The sequence below is a fragment of the Eleutherodactylus coqui genome, chromosome 6 (genome assembly GCF_035609145.1).
Source record: "Eleutherodactylus coqui strain aEleCoq1 chromosome 6, aEleCoq1.hap1, whole genome shotgun sequence".
Lineage (NCBI taxonomy): Eukaryota > Metazoa > Chordata > Amphibia > Anura > Eleutherodactylidae > Eleutherodactylus > Eleutherodactylus coqui.
In genome coordinates this window covers 210,263,332-210,271,694 of record NC_089842.1, presented here as the reverse complement: position 1 = coordinate 210,271,694, position 8,363 = coordinate 210,263,332, and positions in this window count along the sequence as shown.

Below are 8,363 nucleotides of genomic sequence, written 5' to 3'. Positions count from 1 at the left end.
GCAGGACATTTAAAATATGCTTTCTGAGCATGAAGTTTAAATGTCCTGCTGTAAGCTGCATGGAATCTATTCCCAGCGCAGGTGTTTCCATTAACTCCTGCTCCCATAAGAGTCCATGGAAACACCAGCACAGAAGGCAGCAGGGACCTGTGTTTTGGCATTGTAGCTAAAACGCTGTCCTATCTTTTTTTAGGTGCACTCTGTTTAGTGCACCAACATTCGTTCATGTGAGCGCTTTTTCTATAGAAACCCACTGGATCTTTTAAAAGCTCTTTTTTTGAGCGCACATAAAAAACGCTCATCTGACCGAGTCCTTAAAGGGTTAGTAGAAGATATGTGGACATGCACAGAGCCTCTCAAACAAATAAGGAGATCCCTCCCAAGTCATGAGAGAATGGCTGTCTAAGGCCTCATTAAATATTTTGTGAAAGTATCATCTAGCATCATCAACGGTGTATAAGATTCCTTCCTGACAAAAGAAAGTGGAGTCCATCATAGTACTAGAGTAAACAAGAGCAGAAGTCTACTTTCGACTTCTGGGTGTTGAAGAATTCAACAGGACTCTCCCCAAATGGTTAACTGCATATCATAGATGCTAAGTATATTACTGTATTGTTTTCCATAACTTGTTGATATACTGTTTGTATAATCTGTTCATATCCTTTGATTTCTTTTGATACTTTGTAGATTTTATTATCTTTTGATAGCTTGTATGTTTTTCCACTTTTTATCACTTTAAGTAAACTTTATTAATGCTTAGCCTGTGTGTGTAAACCTATTTGTTCTCGCATTTTAGAGCTCACTGTAAAGTAGGCTGGAAGGGAGTAAAATGGCTCTTGAGCTATAAAAGGTAGGGGGCATTGGATATAGAGCAAATTGGCTTTGTTAATATCTGCCGTTTTAATTGTAGTTGTAATGACCCTGTCACACAGACAAGAGAAAGCTTCTTACTGTCAGATATGGAACACATTCTGTAGATCATACAAATAACTAACCCTTTAGCACCTTCACTGTGGTAAACCTTCAAATGCCTCGGGCCGGGGGTCACAATTTTCATGATAAAAGTTGAGCGGTGTTCCATCCCTGGTTGGAGAAATGGGAGAAGAGCAACATCTCCTGCTAATTAGCAGGTTTTCTGATGCCCATGAAATATTTTATAGCTTTACACAGCCCACAAGATTAGTTAGCCCTCTACTTAGATGGCCTTTGTGCTTGTATAGATGGCGCTATCCTGTGGTGTGTCTGTTGTTCTTTTGTCCTTTTTGACATGTAACTTCACTGAACATAATGAACAGTTGCTACTGTAATATCAGTTCTCGTTTCTTTGTAAGCTCTTACGGGTTTGGGTTTTTCTACCTTTGTTTCATTGTCCATTTGTGTTCTTGTGATTGTATGTTGTTGCTATACACAAATCAGAGATTACTTCCAGCGGCCATACTTACTGATAATAATACATGGGCCGGTGAAGACACTGCATACCTCAGCATGTATGGAGGGGCATTGTACAGGTGCACTATAGTGGTGACCAACCACTCACCCACCTACCACATATGAGGAGAGTAGCTGCTTGGTATTATACTTGCACATAAAGTATACAAAGGGTGCTGATCCCATTGATCCATGTAGTGCACCATGCAGGCTTACCACCTATTAACCCCTTAAGGATTCGGCAGATTTCTTTTCGTTAATTTTTGTTTTTTTCCACCCAACTTTTAAAAAGCACAATTCTTATTTATCTGCCAACGTGGCTGTCTGAGAGCTTGTTTTTTGCGGGATAAGCTATGTTTATCAATGGTACTATTTAACCCCTTGAGTGGCACGCCCGTAAATTTTCCGGGACAAGCTCCACTGCTCATAGCAACATAGCCCGGAAGATTTCCGGGCTATGTATCACTATGGGAGCTGCAGAGCACAATGCTACAAGCTGTGACATTGTGCTCTGCCTGCACAGACCCACATAGAGCAGTGCAGGACTTTGAAAAACCAGCAGAAGATATTGCCGATGTGCCGGCAATCTCCTGGTTTGTTTACAGGTTGCCATAGAGACCATCGGCTTGTCAGAAGCAAGCCGATGGTCTCTGTGGCAGGGAGAGCTGGTTGTTAGCTGTCAGAGGACAGCTAGGTACTAGCTCTTACAGCAGAGATCAGAGAAAACCTCTGATCTCTGCTGTGTTAACCCCTTACATGCTGCAGTCTATGTGACTGCAGCATGTAAAGGGCTGTCACTGCAGCATGTAAAGGGCTGTCACCATCGGACCCCCGGAATGTGATCAGGGGTCCTGATGGGTCCCTGTGGAAGTCCCCTAAAGGGACAAAAAAAATAAAAAAAAGTTTAAAAAATTATAAAAAAAATAATAAAAAACACTTGTCTCCCTTTACTTTGTAAAAAAATCAAAAATACAATCACACATGTGATATCCATGCGTCGTAATGACCCAGAGAAGGAAGTTAATGCATTATTTAACCCCTTAATGACATGGCCCCTTTCTTTCTTTTTTTCCTCCCCCCTGTTTAAAAAATCACAACTTGTCCCGCAAAAAACAAGCCCTCATATGGCCATGTCAATGGAAAAATGAAAAAGTTATGGCTCTTGAGACGCAACTGCAAAATTAGTTGAAATTCAATGATTAGACCATTTTAAAAAACCTGCCCTGGTGGGCACGACAGGGTGGTAGGAAACCCGCCACTCAAGGGGTTAATGTATCACCTAATGTACTAAAAAATGTTTACAAAATTCCAAGTGGAGTAAAAAGAAAAGCCGCAATTTTGACATCTTTGGGGTTTCTTGTTTCTACGCTGTGTACATACTACAGCAAAATTGACCTGATAACATTATTCTATTGATATCTATGATTACTAGGATATCAAATGCATATATTGTTCTTTTATTTAGTTTTTTTTTTTTTGCCGTACTACTTGAAAAATATAAAATCTCTTTGGGAAAAAAATTATTTTCTGCCGCCATCTTCTGACAGCCATAACTTTTTAATTTTTTTGTTGAGATGCTTGTGTGAGGGCTTATTTTTAGTAGGACATCCTGTAGTTTCTATTGGTACCAATTTGACTTTTTTTTCACCTTTTATTACATTTTGCTTGGGGACGGGTGACCCAAAAAGTGCTAATCTGACGACATGTATTTTTTTTTCCTGACATTCATCGTGCGTGGTAAATAATGCATTACTTTAATAGATCAGATTTTTATGGACGCAGTAACACCTAATATGTTTTAGGGTTTCTTTAATTACATTTTTTTTATTAGAAATATGGCAAAAGTGTTTGTTTTTTTTACTGTTATTTTCTTAATAATTTAATTAAACTTTTTTAGAACTGATTTTTACATTTTCTTTTATTCCCCATAGGGATCTGACAGGCTACCACTGGCTGCCATGTCTTACCGATGCTGGATTGGAGCTGCAGGTGTTGTCGCCATCACTGGAGAGTAGTCAGAATAGCCGGGAATCTTTATCGGGAGGTCACAGTACGCAGTACAAATGGGTTGAGATGGAAGCGTAGTTAATGGAAGTCAAAGGTCAGCAGCAGGAGATATTGAATTCAGTACAAGTGGAAGAGATGGAAGCGTAGTCAATGGAAGACAAAGGTCAGCAGCAGAAGGTATCGGTATGCTTGTAGAGGAGCAGGAGGAAGAGGTGATTGATCAAGGTGGTGGAACACAATAATCACACATTGAAGGAGTGGCAGAGCTAGGCTTATATAGGAAGTGCAATCAGGAACAGCGGCGGAGTCAGGGATTAGGTAACTGAGAAATGTAGAACAAGTTCCCTTGTTAGGTTTCAGCAAGGGAACTGTCCAAAACCTGGATAGCCTAGCGAAAAGAGCTGTTGACTGCAACACAAGAGGTCATGGGTTTAAGCCAATCTACAATGACATTTGGGACGTTTAAAGGGATAACAGCCACAAACAGTAGGAGTGCTGGTCGAAGCTGGGATTGTCTACCCATACCCCTCCATACAAACCCTGAACCTGTATGACGTAACAGTATGCTGTGGAGCGTTAAGTAGTTAAATAAAGGTTTTTTTCAGGGAGAATACCATTGATGACCTATCTTTCTATCCTTAGGAAGAGGCATTGAAATCAACTTGAGCAGTTACAAGCACTAGCCACTACACAGCTCGGCGTGAAGATTTTCACTGTTGTTCTCACTGGAAAACCCCTTAATGATGCAACATACAATTTAGCTCAGTTCACCTTAAAAGTGAACCTGGTGGCACTGTCACCCTGGGTTCCCCCAGCATTTATGGTGCAATAATTTTTTATTAGGTTTTTATACGTTTTTAAAAAACATAACACATTGCATGCTAGCCAAATGAGAGAAAATAAAATAAAATAAGAGCTGGAATCTCAGCTGAAATGTAACAATTTAACCATACCATGGCTTATCATCCCAATAAAAAACATCAGAAAATTTACCATATATAGTCAAATATAAATGTAACTGAAGACAGAGAAAAGAAAAGAACAAAAATAGATAAAATAAAATAACAAGAGACACCAAAATAAACGCATATCCTAACTCCTAGAATATGCTTGAAAAAAAAAACTACAAAGGGTAAGGAAATTGGGGGGAGGAGGGGGGACGGGAAGGATGGGGGGGGGGCAAATGATGGGAAAGAGAGGGGTAGGGGGAGGATGGCCTCCGCTCGTCTCTGCGGACCCCGTCTCAGTAGGTCCCGTAACACCCAACAAATCAGCCACACCCTGATGGGGGAGACACTCTCTCCCTAGTCAGCACTTTAATTACTTAAGAGCTCAGCATCCCATCTCCAGCCATCTCTTTAAAGGGGTTGTCCCGCGCCGAAACGGGTTTTGTTTTTTTTTAACCCCCCCCCGTTCGGCGCGAGACAACCCCGATGCAGGGGTTAAAAAAACAAACCGCTCAGCGCTTACCTGAATCCCGGCGGTCCGGCGTCTTCATACTTACCTGCTGAAGATGGCCGCCGGGGTCTGCTCCCTCCGTGGACCGCAGCTCTTCTGTGCGGTCCATTGCCGATTCCAGCCTCCTGATTGGCTGGAATCGGCACGTGACGGGGCGGAGCTACACGGAGCCGGCATTCTGCACGAGCGGCTCCATTGAAGAGAGCAGAAGACCCGGACTGCGCAAGAGCGGCTAATTTGGCCATCGGAGGGCGAAAATTAGTCGGCTCCATGGGAACGAGGACGCCAGCAACGGAGCAGGTAAGTAAAAAACTTTTTATGACTTCTGTATGGCTCATAATTAATGCACAATGTACATTACAAAGTGCATTAATATGGCCATACAGAAGTGTATAGACCCACTTGCTGCCGCGGGACAACCCCTTTAAGGGATCCGATGCCCTCATCGAGATCCAAGGTCTCCAGATATCGTGTATCCTGCCCCGCTCTGTCTCATTCTCCCCTCCTCCTTCCTCTTCGAACCCCCCCAGCATTTAAAGCCAGACTACTTGCTGCAAAAATAAGGATAAATTCTAAAAGTTTTTATAGGTCAAGGGTGGAACCACTTTTATGACCTCAGGTGGCAAGACCATTTATCTAATCACGCCACAACTCTAATAATTTGCACATCTGCAAAGAAATGTAACTGCATGCCGAGTTGTGCAGCAAAATGACAACTTCTTCTATGTGCTTAATTTTTTTTAACAAAGGTTAAATCTGCATTAAACATCTTTCATATCCTTCATCAAGAGATAGACTAGGCACCCTGACAGGGCTGCCCCAATTGGGTCGAACGCCCTGCTTTGAGGCAGGAACTGCCACACCAAAGTTGCTTAGAGATAGCATTTCAATCCCCATGTATCTGTTGCCATTAATTGCCCTATTTTGCGTTCCCCACATTTTGGTGACATAATACATGTCTATATTGGTGCATTGTAGACATTAATTACATCTTGGGCTGACGTGTGAGTAACGTTCGTAGAAGGCGCCGTACTTACACCATGCACGAATGTACCATCATTGTTGTATGACTGATGAGTACTGTGTTGGCGTTAGATAAATTATGGTTTCTAACTAGAGATGAGCGAACGCGTTCGTCCGAGCTTGATATTCGTGCGAATATTAGGGTGTTCGGGATGTTCGTTATTCGTGACGAACACCATGCGGTGTTCTGGTTACTTTCACTTCCTTCCCTGAGACGTTAGCGCGCTTTTCTGGCCAATTGAAAGACAGGGAAGGCATTACAACTTCCCCCTGCAACGTTTAAGCCCTATACCACCCCCCTGCTGTGAGTGGCTGGCGAGATCAGGTGTTCGCCTAATATAAAAGTCGGCCCCTCCCGCGGCTCGCCTCAGATGCGGTGTGAGTTAGATGAGGGACAGTGCTGTTTATACCGGAGCTGCTGTAGGGAAAGAATTGGTAGTTAGTGTAGGCTTCAAGACCCCCCAAAGGTCCTTATTAGGGCCACTGATAGCTGTGTGTTGGCTGCTGTTAGCAGTGGGATTTTTTTTTTCTCAAAATCGCCTCTGCAGACCGTTGCACCTGGCATTAGGGACAGAAGTGCTGCATAGGCAGGGAGAGTGTTAGGAGTGAGTGTAGCCTTCAAGAACCTCAACGGTCCTTTCTAGGGCCATATTTATCCGTGTGCAGTACTGTCCAGGCTGCTGTTGGCTGTGCTGCATTTTTTTTGGGCTTCTCAAAATCGCCTCTGCAGAGCATTCCACCCTCCATTGATACTGCAGGGAAAGAATTGTATAGGCAGGGCCACAACACAGTTATTATTCATAGAATATACGCAGTGCTGCCTGTTGGTGGGAAAAAACTGAAAACAAATCTATTTGTCCAGCCTCTGTCCGTCCTTACGGGCGGTGGACACGTGTGAGCTGCGTGAAAAACATTGCTAAATCATACGCAGCCAGCTACGCTTTACTGCTGGGTTCGCCATTTGCTTTCCTTAATTGGGAAAAAAAATACCTGCTCTCCAAGAGTTATAATAACTCTGCTACCCTCACGTTCTGTGACACATAAGCAGGGACACAGCACAGTTATTAAACTTCTCAGGTTCATAGAATATACGCAGTGCTGCCTGTTGGTGGGAAAAAACTGAAAACAAATCTATTTGTCCAGCCTCTGTCCGTCCTAACGCCTGTGGACACGTGTGAGCTGCGTGAAAAACATTGCTAAATCATACGCAGCCAGCTACGCTTTACTGCTGGGTTCGCCATTTGCTTTCCTTAATTGGGAAAAAAAATACCTGCTCTCCAAGAGTTATAATAACTCTGCTACCCTCACGTTCTGTGACACATAAGCAGGGACACAGCACAGTTATTAAACTTCTCAGGTTCATAGAATATACGCAGTGCTGCCTGTTGGTGGGAAAAAACTGAAAACAAATCTATTTGTCCAGCCTCTGTCCGTCCTAACGCCTGTGGACACGTGTGAGCTGCGTGAAAAACATTGCTAAATCATACGCAGCCAGCTACGCTTTACTGCTGGGTTCGCCATTTGCTTTCCTTAATTGGGAAAAAAAATACCTGCTCTCCAAGAGTTATAATAACTCTGCTACCCTCACGTTCTGTGACATAAGCAGGGACACAGCACAGTTATTAAACTTCTCAGGTTCATAGAATATACGCAGTGCTGCCTGTTGGTGGGAAAAAACTGAAAACAAATCTATTTGTCCAGCCTCTGTCCGTCCTAACGCCTGTGGACACGTGTGAGCTGCGTGAAAAACATTGCTAAATCATACGCAGCCAGCTACGCTTTACTGCTGGGTTCGCCATTTGCTTTCCTTAATTGGGAAAAAAAATACCTGCTCTCCAAGAGTTATAATAACTCTGCTACCCTCACGTTCTGTGACACATAAGCAGGGACACAGCACAGTTATTAAACTTCTCAGGTTCATTGAATATACGCAGTGCTGCCTGTTGGTGGGAAAAAACTGAAAAGAAATCTATTTGTCCAGCCTGTGTCCGTCCTTACGCCTGTGGAGACGTGTGAGCTGCGTGAAAAACATTGCTAAATCATACGCAGCCAGCTACGCTTTACTGCTGGGTTCGCCATTTGCTTTCCTTAATTGGGAAAAAAAATACCTGCTCTCCAAGAGTTATAATAACTCTGCTACCCTCACGTTCTGTGACACATAAGCAGGGACACAGCACAGTTATTAAACTTCTCAGGTTCATAGAATATACGCAGTGCTGCCTGTTGGTGGGAAAAAACTGAAAACAAATCTATTTGTCCAGCCTCTGTCCGTCCTAACGCCTGTGGACACGTGTGAGCTGCGTGAAAAACATTGCTAAATCATACGCAGCCAGCTACGCTTTACTGCTGGGTTCGCCATTTGCTTTCCTTAATTGGGAAAAAAAATACCTGCTCTCCAAGAGTTATAATAACTCTGCTACCCTCACGTTCTGTGACACATAAGCAGG